This window comes from Dermacentor andersoni, chromosome 8 (assembly GCF_023375885.2).
Source record: "Dermacentor andersoni chromosome 8, qqDerAnde1_hic_scaffold, whole genome shotgun sequence".
Taxonomy (NCBI): Eukaryota; Metazoa; Arthropoda; class Arachnida; order Ixodida; family Ixodidae; genus Dermacentor; species Dermacentor andersoni.
Window position 1 is genome coordinate 149374597 of NC_092821.1, and position 20816 is coordinate 149395412.

At 45.6% G+C, this 20816-nt stretch overlaps 1 long non-coding RNA gene across 1 annotated transcript; it reads right to left on the minus strand.

Annotated features, from left to right (window-relative positions):
- Window positions 1–3017: 3017 nt before the first annotated feature.
- On the minus strand, window positions 3018–20342 carry LOC140219906 (uncharacterized). Its single transcript, XR_011896183.1, has 3 exons — window positions 20282–20342; window positions 20135–20193; window positions 3018–4999 (listed from the first exon to the last, which is right to left on the minus strand). It is a non-coding gene; the product is annotated as an uncharacterized lncRNA (long non-coding RNA).
- Between the last annotated feature and the right edge of the window lie 474 nt (window positions 20343–20816).

Consider the following 20816-nt stretch of genomic DNA (forward strand, 5'->3'; position numbering starts at 1 on the left):
AAACTGCAGCCTCTAGTAGGCTTCATGCACTTTTGTAGTCATGACACCATACGACGATACCCTCTGACGTGGGGCCCAGACTACTGGAGAGCTGGTTGATCAAGCTTGCTCAATATACTTGACCTTTTGTTCTTTCATTATGCTACAGTGCTAGAGTGTAGTTTCTTGCTATTAGTAAACTGGCAAAACAACAAAGCATTGCTACTTTACTCCTCAGTGTTGTGGTTCTTCAGTCAATGACACTAGAGGGGAAAGGAATCGCGATCCAAGCCAAGTGGCAAATTATGTTTAGTCAGTCTTAAACACCCTTAACTCAATGTTTTAGATGCCTGTGTGGTTGATACCTTGTCTAGTGGAACTTCTTGCCATCCCCAAAATGTGCATATCACCAGAGGTATAGTTTGACAGCTGTAAGCAGTGCAATTAAGGGAGTGCAGTACCTGTATTGCAGCTTTACACCAGCTAAGATATTGAAGCTTAGGAGTATGTTCATATTTCTTATCTATAGTGTGGCAAGAACTTGTAATCCGCCCTCAAGTTCTGCTGGAGCACAAGCTACTGTTGCTCTTTTGTGCAGCTAGTGTCAGCAGACAAGCTTGCAGTATTGCTAGGTAGAAAAGCACTTAGGCTTCACGACCATCCAAGTTATAAATGAATAAGTGCATGGCTAGAAGTTGTAAATTGCAAGGAACAGTTCAAATGCCATTGGGCATAGTTGCGCTATTGCAATGTATCCTTCGGAGCATTGTGCAAGCCATGGTGGTTCCCACATTGTGTTGAAGTGCCACACCAGTGACATATGATAATGATGCCAGCGTGATCCAGTGTGGCTGTACTTTGTTCTATAAAAACTTTTCATGTGTTTTAGATTATATTTAGTGCAGTATCTGAAAGGTTATGCGCAGATGATAGTTGACCTTACAGCCATTTTTTCTATACAGTCCTTCACTTTCCATCAACTTCAGCAAATCATTGAAGCCCCAAAATAACACATTTAATATTGGTATTCAGATTGAACAGTTTCAGTTCTATGTGTATGTTTCAGAGAACTGGACCAAACATCAAGAATGAACATTTCGCTACCTATTGATGCTGTAGCTTTAGGCTCTGCAGGAACCATTTATCTGCAGCACCCAACTTATCCCGTATTTGATGGATCGTGACAGATGTGTGAAGAAGCACGAGTGTTATGCAGAACAGTTTTCAAGAGGTAATGAACCTCTGCCATATACATAAATAACTGGAAGCCTTCTCCTAAGGAAATGTTCGTGCTCTGCACTGTAACATCGACAAGTCCCTCCCTAAGATAAGGTGATAAAGAGAGCTGGTTTTATGAATCTGTTGTATTTCCACAATTTTAACATGGTATAAGTGAGGCCCAAGGCATAAATGGGACTGTGTGCTGTTCTGTATGCGTGCTGCGCTTATTGTACAGATCAATAGTAGCCAATCAATAGCCATTTTGTTGAAGATGCAAACTGGATCATATCCTAAGGCCAACTCACTGTCAATGAAAACTGTTATACTGGCTTTCTGCACTGTTTATTGATCATGGACTTCTTTTTGAGGTGCGATTGAAGTCCCTCAAAATCTTACTTAAACTATGAATTGCAACTGGGAGAACGTGTCCGTTCATTAGGACCACACTTTTTGTATTTAGCTCTCATCATTGTAAACAGCTTCATAATGAGAGGAACCTCAGACGAAATGCTTATTTTTTCCTCGCATCCTTCTTCTGCCTTCTTTGTAAGCACAAACTATGGCCATGTAAACTAGGTAATCTTGCATTTATCCTGTCTACAAGTGCCTCTTTTGACATTCATGCCTGTATTGCCTTTTCAGTGCCTAAAAATTCCCTTTTTCCTTCTTTTCTCATGACTCCATTTTGTTAAACAAGAACCACTGAACAGTAATGAATCTGAACAGTAATGACGAAAGCATTGTGCGGAAATATGCAAGGTGATCAGGAAATGTAAAATGAGTCATACACCCGATTGTAGCAAACTGTTACAGAGAAAACCCATGCAGGTTTCTCGGAAATTCTTCACAAACCTACCACATGCTTCAGACTGCTCCTGTGATTCAGATGTCTGCGATAATACGTAAAAGTAGGTTCTCACGGGCACATCTATTCTCTAGTTCATGAAGTCTTCATTCCAGAGAGCCTCACCATGCCATAACACTAACCCCCGTATTCAGAAATGCATCTTAACTTGAAGCCCATGCTTGACTCGATTTAAATGACACCTGTCGTGAACACACCATAAGCAATGCAATGAGCATCTTGGGCACATTCACACCATACGTCATTTATATCAAGTCAAGCATGAGCTTCAAGATGTATTGCTGAATACGGCGGTAAGACTTGATAAAGGTTGCTATTATTTGTCCAATGTTTCAGTTTTCTCAAGAATATCTAGCTTTTTCTGAATGCTACCAATTCTTGCTTCATTCTCCTTTTCACCACATGTGCTTCATGGCAATCTCTTTCATCTTTCCATCCCTTCTCCTTTCCCATGCTGTTGGCCAACGTGCAGGTGTTGTCTATGCGCTAGACAGTTACGATGTGGTCAGCAGGCTTTGCATTTCTCTGTCAACCAATTTCTCTCTTTGCTTTTGTGATGAAGTCCGCCTGACCCTTAGCTTACTGTATACAATGAAAACAAAGCCTTTTTTTTTCATTAAATGGGCAAGCACTTGCATCTCTTGCAAAGGATCTTCTAGTAAAGTTTCTCGTTCCTGCAATCACACTGAACATGCACATCCATCATAATTTTTATGCATCTAAAATGCACCGCCAGAAAGAGTAACAAAAACCAGCTATATTTTCAAATAACACTTGTGGCTAAGAAAGCAAGCCAACACCAATTATGGGTGGTCTCCATTTTTTTTTTTTTTTCAACATGCAAGGAGCATTGTGCACACACACCTCAAGCATAAATGGAGCACATATGAGCCATGATGCCTCAATGGCTCCCATGTCTGATCACCCAAAAGAAGGCAGGCCAAACATAAAATTTGTTTTTTGGAAATTGCGTTTATTATAGCTAAAACTTTATCTTGAAAACACAAAAAGTAGTCTTCATTTCAAGACCGTGCAACCTCTGGCTGTATTTTGCAGAGCATGAAAACATGAAAATATACTAAATTGAAATGGCAACAGCAAAGAAACACTGGCTTCCATCTTCTGCAATGCAGAAGAGTGACACTGTACACAGTAATCCAAAGTATGGACCCAACTTGGTCGTAGCATACATGCTCTGTGCTGATGTAACTTTAATTAGAACTGAAGTGTGGCATCCACTACTCGCCTGTGTCATCAAAGGCCATTTCATGTTACCACACATTCTTTATCCGCTACCTGAAACGATTACATTACACCATGAGGATGACAAAGCTCACATGCATTAGAGGAAAATTGGTTGGCTATCTTGTCTCCCATACAACTCCGCCAAATACCTGCTATTAGTGTAAGTATGCTAGTTCCTTGCACTGTTTCCCATAATATCTTTGTTGAAGGTACTGGGTAACAATATCTCAATCACTTCACAAACTGCGGATATTATTGTTAATTTTTAAAGCGAACAGCTTTATTTGCCTCTCGACAGCACGTGGCATAATTTGTTTAATGTGAAAGGTTGAAGCAATTCATCGGCATGCGCTTCACAATGTGCCTTGCAAAGATTCCTCATTAGCAAATATACTGTTTCGAGAGTTTTCATTTCAGTTTGCTGACACAATGACAAGAGACAGGAGGGAAGCTATGAAGCTGCTTGTCTCTCCACACCAAAAGCCAGCACCTATAGACTCTGCTAAAGATGTACTTCTCAAAATCTGGCTACTCCTTGACCAATCTGTGCAAAAATGTTAAATATGTGAGTCGGAAGCTATGTCAATCAGGCTGCTGCCACTCAAAGGGCAAAGCTCCTTGAAACAGCAAAGCTCAAAAAAGAAGGAAAGAAGAGCACGTGTGAATGTTTCATGCTTTATCATGTAGAATAAAGGTTTCACCAACGCCAGGAATGCCACGCATCAGTGCCAGCGGGAACATTGTCTTGAGAATGGCTCCTTGATTTGGATTACATATTTCAACTAACAATTCTGCTGTATTGATTTATAGGTTGTATTTATGAAATCAGCAGCAATTCTGCTCGTACAGTTTGAGAAATACGCCAAAATTGATGCATGGTTCTTTCACATAAGAATTTGAAGGATAAATTCTAGGAAGCGTTACAAAGGCAGAAACAGCGTTCGAAGGTGTCAGAATGAGGGCCATGAAATGAGGTCCTTGACTAACCGAACAGTGCCGCTGCTGCAGACATTTTATGCATGAAATGCTTTTAGCTCCTGTTGTCAGCCACCTTCAATGAACCAAAAGCCAGAGTCATTATCCTGTCACTCAAACCAGCTCATCCGGGCAAACAGTCAAGACTGCAATACATATGCTAGTTACTTCCCAAACATGTTACAAAAAATATTGCTTCTGAGTTCTAAATATTTGCTCACAATATCACTCAAGCTGTAACTTCTAGTACGCCGAAGTTTTATTGGTCACTTCTAATAGCGACGTTCAGAGGCAGATACAAGGCACTGTACACTTGATTGTCATTTTTTGGCACTGAGACACAGTTGCTTGTGCTCTTTTCAATGCCAGCAGTCCGCGAGGTCCACGGCGCATCTGGTGGACCAAGACGAGACTTGCAATGGGGTTCTGTCTTTGACAGGAAACTTGCTTCCATATGGACCAGTGTACAGTTGCGTGGTGCGGTGGGGTGGGGTGTGCCGTTGGGAATGTACGCTACACCCATTTTAAGATTGTGGCTAGTATCATCTACAATCAATCTGCTTTGTTGGCAGCCATTTCGTGCTTACATCCACTCTCGATTACAGGAGAGCCAGTATTTTTTAGTGTCACCAGAACAGCCTGAAAATGCTCATACAAAATTCTCCAAAGAGCGCAAGCACTTCCGAGCTTTTTTAGTCTGTACATTCCAGCTATCTGAAATGAATCCAAGAAAGTAGTGGATGTTAAGGATATGATCATAGAGCTATGGCATATTACTTCGAGGTAGTTGAAGTGGTACACGAAGGTGTCTTGTGTATTCTATTTCAGTGATAACATCATAGTGAACTGTTGGATAGTGTTCAGGAGAGATGCCGCACTAGTGCAGCCAGCATCAAGTGCAATCAAAATGTGGCTTTGCTGTTGTTCAAAGCAGATATTACATTCGCCCTACAGCAGAAAGGAAACGAAGCAACACCTTCAAGAAGGCAGTCCCCAAACAGCAAAAAAAAAAAAAGATTGGAGGACATTTAAGCTGCGTCTTTAAGAGTGGAACACGATAGCATTAAAAGATCCCTGGCTGCTTCTCACGCTTCCGGGCAGCTGCAGCTTATGCTTCTGTAATGTTTCCCTGGAAATGCTGGTGGCAAATGCTATGCACGAAGGCGAGCTTTCTGGGGCGTGCCACTCCTAAGACAGACCTGAAATGGCAGCTGGAAAAGGGGTTTGTGTTTGAGTTTCTGCACAACAGAATTATGTTTTCTCGCATATTCAAATTACAATCCAACGCTATCCTGTCTCGAGGTTGTGTGCAAGTCATACTTCATGAATTTTTCACACATTCTACTTTAAGAATTTTAATTCGTTCAGTAACGCCTATATGCCACGTGGAGGGCCTGCATGAATCGGGATGCATGGTTTGGGATTAATTTTCTCATGAAAAAGGTCGCCAACACCACTGCTGGATTTTCAGCGACATGGGGCCCTGAACGCTACGGCTGTTAATATTGTGAATCAGTTCCAAGCCAACAGCACATGTGCCATGCACAAAAAAAATCAAAGTAGATGCACTTGCGCACTTCCCAAACATTTTTTTACAAGAAAGGCAGAGGAAAAACCTATGCTGCTAAGACATCAGATGAGTAATATGTAAAACATGCAATATGACGTTTAATTGTACACCCGACAAGGACTATATGGTAACGTAGATTGGAGACGGAGTCTTGCAGAATATATGCTTCTCTTTAATGGCGGGCCAGAACAAGAGCGTGCAGCTTACGCACTTCATCGTCTTTAGTGGCACCGACCTTTGCGCGCGCCGTCCTGCGGTGCAGGAGCCCCACATCTTTGTGTCAATTGCCTCCCATGAGAAAAGCGACCGTCTCGGTCGCGTCAAAAAGTTATTTCAGTGACATGAGAAATGGAGCTCCTCAGGTGCATCTCGGCATTCACGTATACGCATAGTATGGTTTCATGCGCACTACGTGAACAACTTTAGCGGGAGGACGACGACAGAGTGAACTGGGGTCAGAACTGTAGGGGACCACTTCGTAGGCCATGTCACAGAGGCGGCGTGTAACCTTGTAAGGACCAAAATACCGGCGCATCAACTTTTTTGAGAGTCCACGGCGGCGGACAGGCATCCAGACCCACACGCAGCCGCCGGTATTGTAATGGATGTCGCGTCGACCCTAGTTGTATCGAAGGGTGTCAGGGCTATTATCAGCCAGTGGTAGCATGGCGTCAAGTGTTGACCTGACGTGGCACCCGTATACAAGTTAGAACGGCGTAAACTGTGTAGTCTCCTGTACAGCAGTGTTATACACGAAAGTCACATAGGGTAAGATCGCGTCCCACGTCTTGTGCTCTACGTTGACATACACGGAGAACAAATCAGCCAGCGTTCTGTTCAGACGTTCCGTTAATCCATTGGTTTGAGGGTGATATGCAGTGCTCTTGTGGTGAGAGCTATGCGTCAGCTGGAGAACATCCTGCATAAGTTGCACTGTAAATGCTGTACCGCGGTCAGTGATGAGAACAGACGGTGCACCATGTCGTAGGACGATGTGGCGTACAAAGAACTTGGCCACTTCATATGAATTTGCTTGCGGAATAGCTTCAGTTTCGGCGTACCGGGTTAAGTAGTCGGTAGCGACGACTATCCATCTGTTGCGCAAAGAGGTCACTGGGAACGGTCCAAGTAGATCCATTCTATTTGTTGGAACGGTGCTTGAGGAAGGTCCACAGGATGGAGAAAGCCAGTCGGTTTAACTGGTGCTTTCTTGCGGCGTTGACAGTCGCGGTAGGTCTTCATGTACAGTTGCACAGAGGAATAAAGCCGGGGCCAGTAATACTTCTGTCGTATCCTTGCCTAAAGTCTTGGCGAATCCCAGGTGTCCCGCACATGGCTCATCATGGCAGGCTCGCAAAATGTCGTGGCGTAGTGCCGATGGCACGACAAGGAGGTACGTATTGGGGCCGCTTACGCAGTTTTTCCTGTAAAGGACGTTGTTGTACAAGTAGTACGATGATAAGCCGCGCACGAGCGAGCGGGGTAAAACATCTTCAACTCCTTGGAGGTGTTCGATCTGCGGCAGCAGCTCAGCGTCAGCGCGCTGGTGCTCAGCCATCTTTATGGCGTCAATAACGCCGACAAATGGCAAGTCATGGTCAGGGTCCGATGAGGTCGTAGAGAGTGGTGCACGTGACAAACAGTCAGCGTCACTGTGCTTCCTGCCAGATCAGTAGACAACTGTAATATCATACTCTTGTAAGTGCAGGCTCCAATGGGCTAGTCTGCCTGAAGGATCTATTGAGGTTGGCAAGCCAGCACAGGGCGTGGTTGATCGCTGACAGCGTTAAAGGGTTTACCGTACAAGTAGGGTCAGAATTTGCCAATTGCCCACACAACCGCTAAGCATTCCTTTTCAGTAGTTGAGTAGTTTTTCTCAGCCTTGGTGAGACTGCGGCTTGCATAAGCAACGGTGCGTTCCGTACCAGCTTGCCACTGCACAAGTGCCGAGACTCGCATTGCTGGAGTCAGTATGGATTTCAGTGTCAGCGTCTTCGTCGAAATGAGCAAGTATCAGGGCCTCTTGCAAACGCGCAATTCATTGAAAGACTGCTGCTGCTCATCCGCCCAAATGAAAGGCGCATCGTCGCATGTAAGCCCTGTCAGAGGCTCAGCAATTCTCGAGAAGCCCTTGACGAAGCGCCCATAATATGCGCACAAACTAAGGAAGCGTTGGACAGCCTTCTTGTCTGTGGGTGGTGAAAACTCAGCGACGGCAGCTAACTTGTCGGGGTCTGGTCGGACACCTTGAGGACCAACGACATGGCGAAAAAATTTGAGCTCTTGGAACCTGAAGTACCATTTCTCAGGCTTGATGGTGAGGCCGGCAGTATGGATCGCAGTGAGGACACTCTCGAGTCATGTGAGATGTTCGTCAAACGTGCTCGAGAACACAACGACATCGTCCAAGTATACGAGGCAGGTTTGCCATTTGAGTTCAGCAAGCACAGTATGCTGGTGGTATTAAAGGCGGCAGGTGAGGAACAGAGACCGAAGGGGAGAACTCTGAACTCGTAAAGCCCATCAGGTGTCACAAATGCTGTTTTTTCACGATCCTGTTCATCAACTTCGATTTGCCAATATCCTGATTTAAGATCCAACAAAGAAAAAAACTTGGCATGTTGTAGACGATCCATTGCGTCGTCGATGTGTGGCAATGAATAAACATCACGCTTGGTGACACGGTTCAACTTTCTGTAATCTACACAGAAGCGTAGTGTGTTGTCTTTCTTTCTGACTAACACTGCAGGGGAGGCCCACGGGCTGGTGGATGGCTGGATCACGTCGTCTTGGAGCATCTCTTTCACCTGATGCTTGATCGCTTCCCTTTCCACTGGAGACCCTCTGTAAGGATGCTGACAGACAGGACGTGCAGACTCGTCCGTAATAATGTGGTGCTTTGTGATGGACGTGCGCCGCACTTTGGATGACGTTGAAAAACAGTCCACAAATTCATTCACAAGACTCAGTAGACGGTCTTTCTGATGGTCTGGCAGAGCGGCGTTAAAGTGAATCCGTTCTTTTAGGCTGGGTAACCCAGATTGCTGAGACGATGCGGTTTCCAATGTGGCAATGTCAGTAACGTTAGCGATTTCGCGAGGAAATGAGCTCAGTTCAGCCATTTCGTTCGTCGCGGTACATGCCGATACTTGTTGCTAAAGTTTGTTAGCAAAATGACTGAACATTTGTTTTGCACCCGAAGAAGCCCTCTGGCTATACAAATGTGGCGCTCAAGAAGCAGGGGCATGTTTGCCTCAGCAATTCCTTCGGCGGCGTCCTCCATGTCGCATCGGACAAGGGTAAGCACGCTACTCTTGGGTGGCAACGTGATGTGATCGTCAGTTACGCAAAGCGCGATGTCACGGTCATTGTCATTACTGTTCGCCATAACTTGCGTAGTCGTGAAGCTGACTCTAGACTCTTGCAGGTCGATGATGGCACTGTTCGCCTCAAGGAAATCCATGCCGAGTATAAGGTCCTTTGAACATTCAGGAAGAATGACGAAGTCGCCGATGTACGTGAAGCCCTGCATGTTGACTCGTGCCGTGCACCGACCCATTGGAGTTATGAGATGCCCTCCTGCAGTACGAATCCGAGTTCCGGTCCATTGCGTCGAAACTTTGTTCAGCATACACGCGAGATTCTGGCTCATGACAGACGTGTCTGCACCCATGTCGATTAACGCCGTGACTTCGTGGTCATCTATGGTAACTCGTACGTCGCAGGATACTGACACGGAACTACACTGCTTTCTCTGCATCTCAATTACGTCATATAGCGGTCGTCGTAGTGGAGGATCTTCAGCGTTCGCAACGTCAGCAACCTCAGCTGCGCAGTGTTACGTTTCACCTACGATGCGCGGTATAGCCGGCGCGGATGCAACGGACGCCGGGGCTTCGTTCAAAGCGGCAGACATTTTGGCCCGTTCAGCGCCGCCGATACGCCTCCCCGCCACGCGCGTCCAGGCATGTTTCAGTGCCACGTGTCTTCAAGTGTGCGTGTGTGTGCATGTTGGTGCCCACGCTTGTCAAAGCGTGGCAGCCGGGGAGAGGAGCTCCCCAAGTGTGAAGCGAGGAGGTCCGACCGGCGCCTGCTCGGCGGATGCGTCACTACACTCGTCTCAACATGTCTCTCAGCGTGTCCGTGCCCCGCCATCACTTGGCCTCGTCACGAGGCCTTCCTCTTGCCCTCGACTCCGAGAGTATAAGAGCAGCTGCCCCCGGACACCGAGAGGGAGGCTCCGATTTCTTCTGTTGTGTAACGTGCTCTCCCATCTCTCCACTTCGGTCGACCTGACCGCCCGCTCTTTTGCGATGTTAGAATAAACAAGTTGTTCTGTTACCAGTCGACTCATGCTTTGCCGGGACCTTCGGATGCTTCCAGTTGTGCCCCAGGCCGCCAGGCCAACGCTACCCTTGGGGCTTGCGACCCATTTGCAACAACGGGTGTCAGCGCCGAGATTACAACAACTCGTGCCAGCGGTGCGATTCCAACAGCAGGTCGCTGGACTCAGTTTTCCTGGGAGGCAGGGCTGGGTGAGCGACGCCTCGTTGCTCTCGATGTGAAGAGGGGGCTGGAAGACCGGTTTCGGGCGGGTGACGGTGACCGGGGTTTAAGGAATCGTGGAGCAAACAAGGTCCTGGCCTCTGCGAGGTATGCTTCAAACTCCAGGGGGCGTTCACCATTGCACGGGCACGGTGCATTCAGTGAAAATCCAAGGAGCCCAGCTTGACAGTAAGGACACGCCCTGTAGAGGTGATCAGCTTCATCGCAATAAAAACACAAGGGCCTCCGGTCTGCGGTGCGCCATACGTCGCTCTTGCGGAGTGGTCGTGTTTCAGCCATGAATGGCATGCGGCGAGGCCTGAAGTCGCCAGTTGCTTGTTCAACGGCGTGCACACCATGAAAGTCCGGGACGTCGCTCACATCGCGAAAAATACGAACTCCACGTTGCTTCCGCATACGACATGCAAGGTTGTGGCTGCCGTACCTCATGCTGTGGTGTCTCGCTTCACTCTGGGACTTCGACTGACTGCCTGATTTCCTCCCGGACGACCTCAGCCAGATCGAGCCGCTGTACCGATGCTGGAGCCACCTGAAGATTTTGAAGCTACTCTCGAACGATAAACCTAATGAGCTCCCGCAAGGCGTCGGTATTGTCCAGGGGTATAGCGAGAGAGTCACGCGATAGGGTCGACACGTCGCGGTTCTGCCTTGTTCGCTGCTGCAGTGCCTTTTCCATTGATACGGCTTCCGCGAGAAACTCTGCAACAGTCATTGGTGGGTTGCATATTAGGGCACCGAATAACTCTTGCTTGACACTGCGCATCAAGTTCCTGAGCTTCTTTTCTTCCGGCATGGATAGATCCGCGCGTCGGAAAAGTCGGCATATATCTTCGAGAAACATTGCGACGCTTTCATTCGGCCTCTGTACTCTCGCCTGAATTGCAGATTCAGCTCGCTCCTTGTGATCGAAGCTGGCGTATGTGCCGATTAGCTGTTGTCAGAATTCGTCCCATGTCGATAGGGCACCGCCTCACGATTCTCAAACCATGTCCACACATAGTCCTTGAGGGCAAAGTAGCCGTTCCGTAGCTTGCGCTCTGGAGTCCAGCCATTGAATTCTGCAACACGCTCAAAGTGATCGAGCCAGTCCTCTACATCCTCAAAGGTGTCCCCATGGAAGGACGTGGGGATTCGTGGCTGGTTGAGGACGACCTCGGTCGGCGCGGTTGAGGAAGATGGAACCGATGTATTCGTCCTTCTTACTTGACTGCGTAGAGGCTCATGCTCAGGCGGCAGTCCTTGAAGTCGGCAGCTTGTCCGTACTTGCACAGTAGTCAGCTTGACCGGACTTCGTACTGGGTTTGTAGACGGTGTTTGATCTGGGAGTGGTAGCACGTACCCCGCACCTCCACCAGAAAAATGTAACACAGATTGGAGACGGAGTCTTGCAAAATATACGCTTCTCTTTAATAGGGGGCCAGAACAAGAGCGTGCAGTTTACGCACTTCGTGTTTCATAGCGCCGACCTTTGCGCGCGCCGTTCTGCGGTGCGGGAGCCCCACATCTTTGTGTCAATATGCACCAATTGCACGCAGAATTGACGTCAACTCAGGGTGAAGGTCGCTTTCCAAGTTCTACCTGGTGTTGTCTACAGGCAACAAACGCACTGCTGAAGAAGCTTACACAAACATTTTTCATTTTCCTTCACTGTCTTTAGTCTCTGTGTATTTTCTGCATTTCCACCAAACCTAAATGTTTTCCCTGGGGTTTTTCATGTTTCATCCCTAACAGTTAATGCTCATTACAGTGTTGAAGATGTTTGCATGCTTTTTTCTTCTATGCACCACACTTAAAGAAGAGCCATCCTGTCAGCCACCTAGGTCTACTTCTTTTGCTCAACTACATTTTGGAGCCCAATGACGAGAAAGACTTCTCTAGCATACCTGAAGGTGATGAAGTAGAACAGGATTAGCGGCTGCGTGAGATATTTGAAGACATAATGATTTTTTTTCCAGACAAGATTTGAAACATGAGTTCCAAATTTATTAGCTTTCTTTTACCATTTTTTATAAGGCTATTGAGTAAAACCATCTTCATCTTCAATTACTGACTGAATTAATCTTTCATAGTAGCAACATTCTTGTATCATATAGCGTGTGTTGATGTTGGGCAGTGTTTTCGCAATAACAGCCTTTAGAGAGTTTTTATCTATGTGTAGCTGTTCGTCAGTCTCCTTCCCAGTAACACCTGCCATACATAGTGGCATGCAGATTGAAGTGTTCGGAACTAGGAATGCTACATTGAGGTTGATGTGGCTTCAGAAATTTACCACCAGACACTCGTGAGCCATGCAGGGGTTGTGGAAGCAAATAAATTACATAGGGTGGTGCCTAATGACATCGTGCCCAAAAAGCTTTACTATGTCACCTAGGGCTGCTTGGCTAAGGCCATAATCGGCTTTTGAGGGTTCTCACTCGTATCACCCCCTACCTCCCGGAGGAGCTCAACCACTTGAATGGCACCTTGCCACGGGCATCAGTTATTTCTTTTTGTCAGAGATGATTATTAGACACGATTTCTTGTATCAACCTGAAAACAATGTGGTTCGTGACATTTCAAGAAGGTGGTGATCTCCAAGTTACTGTGGTCACTGTGTAAGGCGACTAGCACAACATCAAGTTCCATCTCGTGCATCAGGCAGAATGCCGCTATTTCCAAATAAATTTGCTAAATAGGTCACAGAGGTGATTGTGAAGGTGAAGTCGAGCGCTTACAGATTGAGAATGTTAATGGTTAAGGAGATTCAAAGCCGCATCCTCAAATACTTTGCGCAGCTTGCATGACAATGTTGAAGCTCAAGCCTGCGTCCTTTGGACTAATATTTCACTGTTTTGTATGGCTACTTTCATAGAAGACAAAAGCCAAACTTCTCCAGGTTTAAGATTGCCTTTACGACAGCTATGACAGAGCCAACTCCTTGATGCACGCTTATGGTAGTGGTGACGAAGCCATCAGGAGCACTCTACACTTTTATGGATTATACAAAAACTGAACAAGCAAGTTCTATGAGCATCATATCCAATTCCTGCAGTAGAGCATACCCTTCAGATACTACGAGTCACAGCTTGGTGTATGAAAAATTGATGCCCAAATTCAGGGTTTTGGTAAATCCCTGAGAAATGACGGAAAGTTCTTGACCACCTTTACAGCACCATTCCATTGGTTTCACTTTAACTGCTCATGCGATTTGGTATCTGGCGTGCCCCAGATCAAATACAATGGTATATGAATGATATTCATCCAGAACTTACATGTGTTGCTTGTCATATGGTCGAGGTTATCAGTTGATGCTCAACTAAACAGCAACACAACAAACTCTGCAGTACATTTGAGGGCACCCACTGTGCAAGAGCTGCCATCAACAAAGAGAAATGTAAGTTTGGCATCACAATAATATCCTACTTGGGGCATATCATGAACGAAAACAAGCTCAAAGCTGTCACAGACATGCCAAGACCATCCTCCAGAACTACAGCTGCTAATGGGCATGACCACCTATCTAGGTTTATTCGCTCCTAACATGACAAACACTACACCCATTGCCCAGCATGCTGTTTTCAAAGCATGGTTTATCTGGAACCCACACAGGTTCAAGAATTCTCAAAATGGAAAGAAATACTTTCTTCAGATCCAGTGCTTGGCTGGCGCTCCTCAAAATGAGAAACCAGCTGCTAATCACAGCTGATGCTTTGTGCTGTGGTCTAGTTGCAGTGCTCAGCCAAAAGCAAGACGATGGGCAACATGTTACTAGATACGCCTCAAGATATTTTGCAGAGAGAGAATGCCTGGCTATGCCTAGATATAGAAAGAAGTGCTTTCTTTCTTGCAAGCTTGAGATAAATTCTATAAATGGGGCAGCAATCTGTTTCCCAAATCATAAAATGCACATATGATTGATACATTATGAGGCATAATGTACATCTTAGGCAAAGACTTTCCCGCAGCTGATACACTGTCAAGTTCTCATGTGAAGGAGAATAACAGGCGCCAGAAGGGCCTACCAAGATTGAAGGCTATGCATGCTGCCTCTCCCCACCTTCTTTACAAGAACTGAAGAAAGAACAAGTACTAGATTAATGCTGCTGCCAACTTCGCATCTTCACTTGAAAGAGCTGGCCAAGGTGTTGCAAAGTCTGAAAGAATTCTGGCTTCACAAGGACGATGTAGTCCAAGACATGTTGATATTGTGGCAACAAAACCATCGCGCCCAAGAAGCTACAGGAGCTTACCCACCCAGCACTTCTCACTTGAAGGCCACTTTGGAATCAATAAATGCCTAGCAAGACGACAAAGTACTGCATCATAAATACATACAAACAGCAAATGTCTTCAAGTCATGTCATGCATGCTAGCACCACAGGGCTAAGAGAAGGGTGACACTCCTGCAACTGGGATTCTGAGAAAAGCTGTTACAGAAGTTCACCATGGACATATCTTCTATTGGAGGGGTGCGGTGGCTCATCATAACAAAATACTAGTAAGGGTATCCTGAGCTAGTACTGGCTAGTTTGACAGGACCTGTGGTTGTGACTCAATGCCTCATTGTTTTCACAAGGCGTGCAATAGTGTAGTGGCCGTGAACCACAACAAACTGTAGCTTGGAAAAGGGCGCAGCTCGCTGTTCGCAGAATTCATAAGAATTCCAACAAATGGCATGCAGTCCACACTACCGACACCGCAGTGATCTCACAGAAGCCACTGTAAACTTATCCAAGAACTCCCTTGATATATATACTGAGCCTTCTGAAATATAGCTCCTCGTTAGTGCAAATGCTTACGAGCCGAAGGCTTAGGACTACACTTCTAGCTACTGCAGACAGCTTCTTTCCACAACTCCCGGACCGGAGGAAAATGAAAGTGCATGAGCAAGAGTGCTGGCAGAAACAGAAAACTTACTCTGATGTTGGGCATGGCATGCAAGATCTACCCAATTTGTATCCAGACATGAATGTCCGAGTAGTTGACCTGGAAAATGCAGGCACACTTCAGCAGACAGGAGATAAGCCCAGGTCATAGTGGATAGAGACGGACAAAAGGACCATTCATCTCAAACAGGACACAACCAGTGCCACTGCCTCTGGCTACATAATCAAGGGTTCGACGAAAGTTCGTCTGATCAGGCATGGAAACGGGGAAAAAAAAAAAAGAAAAGAAAATGTGATCTAAGAAATAATAGTCACACGACTATTATTTGCCAAACATGTGCAAGAACATAGTCACAAGATTGACTGGGACAATGCCACTGTTGTTGCCAAAGAAAAGAACATGTCATCCCGGCAGCTGCTAGAATCGCTAACCATTCAATCAACGCCAGCTACGATGAACCAGACACCAGGGACTATGCCTGCCATTTACGCATGTTTGTTACGTCACGTGCTGGCTACATAAGTGACGACGATTTCCTGTCCAACTCAGTGAACAAGGAGCCCGTATGCAGTTCCAAAACGTCGGGTTATACATCAGACTTGGTCAGTGACCGTGAACCCCCCTTCACGTCTCTGGCTAAGGGAGAACACAAGCAGCCACAAGACTGTACCAAATAGGTTCCGTTTTGTAGAGATCCTGGGCATCAACACCACAGAAGTGGACAATGCATAACACCAACTAAACAGTAAGCAACATGACCCTTTTTATACAGGGAAAGATGTGCTACAAAGATGCTCGTACTACTGTAAGGCTAATGTGCATGCTTGTAGAAAATGATCACAATAAAAAACTCACCTCTTGCCTTGTGCTCAATGTTGAGGCTACTATTCTGAATCCAATTACTTTATCCCACCTAGCTAACAGTTTGCCAAATCTCAAAGAGGTTTTAATAAGAATCTTGTCTCGACTACCCGAAACACCAGTCTGTGTAGTAGTGTTACACAGTGTTGGGTTCAAATCTGCCATAATCATGAATCCGAATGAACTTGCCCACATTTCAGTTATTCTGCAAAAGTATTTGGCATCACTTCGCTGCTTCTATACGCACTGAGGCAATCACAGCTGTGAAACACATTTAGGTCGTACTGAAGATGTTTTCGGATTCCTGATTAATAAGAATACAGCTGGTAACGTAGAGGACTTCTATAGCATTAACGAGAGGGTGGCAGGTCTCGTTGCGACACTTAATAAGAGGTACAAATTGAAGGTCGTACAGGTCTACGCCCCTACATCCAGTCATGATGACCAGGAAGTCGAAAGCTTCTATGAACACATGGAATCGGCGATGGGTAAAGTCAAAACAAAATACACTATACTGATGGGCGACTTCCATTGCCAAGGTAGGCAAGAAGCAGGCTGGAGACAAGTCAGTGGGGGAATATGGCATAGACACTAAATATAGCAGGGGAGAGTTACTAGTAGACTTTGCAGAACAGAATAATATGCGGATAATTAATACCTTCTTCTGCAAGCGGGACAGCCGAAAGTGCACATGGAGAAGCCAGAATGATGAGACTAGAAATGAAATAGACTTTATACTCTGCGCAAACCCTGGCATCATACAAGATGTGGACGTGCTCGGCAAGGTGCGCTGCAGTGACCATAGGATGGTAAGAACTCGAATTAGCCTAGACTTGAGGAGGAAATGGAAGAAGCTGGTACATAAGAAGCCGATCAATGAGTTAGCGATAAGAGGGAAAATCGAGGAATTCCAGATCAAGCTACAGAACAGGCATTCGGCTTTGACTCAGGAAGAGGACCTTAGTGTTGAAGCAATGAACGACAATCTTGTGGGCATCATTAAAAAGTGTGCAATAAAAGTCGGTGGTAACTCCGTTAGACAGGATACCAGTAAGCTATCGCAGGAGACGAAAGATCTGATCAAGACACGTCAATGTATGAAAGCCTCTAACCCTACAGCTAGAATAGAACTGGCAGAACTTTCGAAGTTAATCAACGAGCGTAAGACAGCTGACATAAGGAAGTATAATATGGATAGGATTGAACATGCTCTCAGGAATGGAGGAAGCCTAAAAGCAGTGAAGAAACTAGGAACAGGCAAGAATCAGATGTATGCGTTAAGAGACAAAGCCAGTAATATCATTACTAATATGGATGAGATAGTTCAAGTGGCAGAGGAGTTCTATAGAGATTTATACAGTACTAGTGGCACCCACAACGATAATGGAAGAGAGAATAGTCTAGAGAAATTTGAAATCCCACAAGTAACGCCGGAAGAAGTAATGCCTTGGGAGCTATGCAAAGGGGGAAGGCAGCTGGGGTGGATTACGTAACAGCAGATTTGTTGAAGGATGGTGGGCAGATTGTTCTAGAAAAACTGGCCACCCTGTATACGCAACGCCTCATGACCTCGAGCGTACCGGAATCTTGGAAGAACGCTAACATAATCCTAACCCATAAGAAATGGGACGCCAAAGACTTTAAAAATTCTAGACCGATAAGCTTACTGTCCGTTGCCTACAAAGTATTTACTAAGGTAATCGCAAATAGAATCTGGAACACCTTAGACTTCTGTCAACCAAAGGAACAGGCAGGATTCCGTAAAGGCTACTCAACAATAGACCACATTCACACTATCAATCAGGTGATAGAGAAATATGCGGAATATAACCAACCATTATATATAGCTTTCACTGATTGCGAGAAAGCGTTTGATTCAATCGAAACCTCAGCAGTCATGGAGGCATTACGGAATCAGGGTGTACACGAGCCGTATGTAAAAATACTGAAAGATATAATGCTTCACATCAACCATGGTCCTCCATAAAGAAAGCAACAAAATCCCAGTAAAGAAAGGATTCAGGCAGGGAGATATGATCGCTCCAATGCTATTCACAGCGTGCTTACAGGAGGTATACAAAGACCTGGATTGGGAAGAATCAGGGATAAGAGTTAATGGAGAATACTTTAGTAACTTGCGATTCGCTGATGATATTGCCTTGCTTAGTAGCTCAGGGGATCAATTGCAATGCATGCTCACTGATCTGGAGAGGCAAAGCAGAAGGGTGGGTCTAAAAATTAATCTGCAGAAAACTGTTTAACAGTCTCGGTAGAGAACAGCAGTTTACGATAGGTTGCGAGGTACTGGAAGTGGTAAGGGAATATATCTACTTAGGGCAGGTAGTGATCGCGGATCCGGATCATGAGACTGAAATAATCAGAAGAATAAGAATGGGCTGGGGTGCGTTTGGCAGACATTCTCAGATCATGAACAGCAGTTTGCCATTATCCCTCAAGAGAAAAGTGTATAACAGCTGCGTCTTACCAGTACTGACGTAGGGGGCAGAAACCTGGAGGCTCACGAAAAGGGTTCTACTTAAATTGAGGACGACGCAACGAGCTATGGAAAGAAGAATGATGGGTATAATGTTAAGGGATAAGAAAAGAGCAGATTGGGTGAGGGAACAAATGCGAGTTAATGACATCTTAGTTGAAATCAAGAAAAAGAAATGGGCATGGGCAGGACATGTAATGAAAAGGGAAGATAACCAATGGTCATCAAGGGTTACGGACTGGATTCCAAGGGAAGGGAAGCGTAGCAGGGGGCGGCAGAAAGTTAGGTGGGCGGATGAGATTAAGAAGTTTGCAGGGACGGCATGGCCACAATTAGTACATGACCGGGGTTGTTGGAGAAGTATGGGAGAGGCCTTTGTCCTGCAGTGGGCGTAACCAGGCTGATGATGATGATGAAGATGTCAAAGGCCATGTAACATATGTGCTGAAAGGAACAATGACAACTTACGACATTGACAGATGCCATTCAAATGAGCGTTGCTGTGCCAGTCGAAATTGCTGCTTTGACATTGGCTAAACTTGAGACAGAATAGCATGAGGCAAAGTGAAAAGAGAACAAAGGTGCATTTTTGGAGCTACATCGCCTCATTGCTCCAATGCCCAAGCATTTGATAATTCATTGATACAATGCGACGGCCTACGCAAAGCCACGTTTGGATGAACCAATGTCTGCTTTCAAACAACACAAAATTCCACTTTTTCATGCACTAACCAAGAACTGGCAGGTTTGAGGATTTACGAGTGTCAAGAAATATTGAATCTGGCATTCATATGTGTACACTTTGTCGCATTATCTTCGTATTATCAAGTGTATGCTTGAAAGCGCAGACACTAGTGCTGGCTTGCTAGCTAAACGCACTTTCAAGTGGCAGCTGGTGATAGAAATCTTCGAGCATTTGTCTATAAAAACGTTCGCGTAGATTTCGCTGTATGCTCATGCGCTTTCACTGCAACGCACTGCGTGACCTCTGCCTGTCAGGCCAAGCAGAAGAGCGCCAAGGGACGAAAATTGTTCATTTGGCACTGTAAATACGTATGTCTCTATTGTAGTGTGCCTGTATATATACTTCGGCGACGGCAATGATGCCAGCGCTTGCAACAGTCGGCCAATTTAAAGAGCGTGTCACAGCGTTCGCTCTCCATGTGTACAATCTAACACGGCGAGTCTCTTTTTGCATGCGGAAGCAGCCTTCTGGATCTAAAAACACTGATATCGCGCGCGCAACAGAACAAAGGGGCGGTAGTGCGCATAAGGTTAAAATCGTAGTCCGCAAGATATGGGCTATAAATAACGGCTCAAACACGTTACAGATGGGTGTCAATTTAAGGCGTGCAGAGCATTTAAAGCGTACTTTTAGCGAGGACTTCAGGCGGCGTGAAAAATCATGCCTATTCATGCATAAATAACACACACAAAAAAAAATTATGTGCGCCCCAGATGAGTTGAAAGTGGTCGCCAACAGCTACCTTACCTGTCTATGTGAATGACAGGTGCAGCCTCTGAGCTTCTATACGATCTCTATTCGGTATTCTATTGGGTACAAGAAAGAGTTATTACGCGAGTTATTACGCGGAAGGATAAGGAACAGCTCGGGATAACCAAGAAAGCTTAGATGTACCATCGAAGCTCCCATGTTACGCTCACGTCCACGCTCACATCCAATTGACAGGAAGCCGCCATGACACATTTTGACTAGCGGAAACAGAGCCCTAGAATGTTAGAGTTACTTTAAAGAATGTTGAAACAGTTTTTCGTTTAAAACATTTTACGTATTGCTTATTTTAATTGCCAGTTTTTGTTTTCGTTCCCTATCCAAAGAATTGCCAACAAAAAGTACGATTTACAAACGGTTTATTATCACGAATGGCAGCGAAAACCGAAACCGAAACCAGGGCGACGCACTCGTTGTGGGTACAGTTTTATTAACCTCGATCAATGCCTCGATGATAGCGCAACGAAGCCAGAACATATGTGTACAAGGGCGATGGGTGCTACATTCATAAGAACAATATCTCGACATTGGACAATGCTGCATAGCGCAAGCTTGCAGCTGTAGTTTTCACACATTTTTTACACATGGTACGCTTCGGTTCTTTTCGGATTTACTCTCGGACACATTTTAAACTGCGCCACTACGCACGTGCCAACATTTC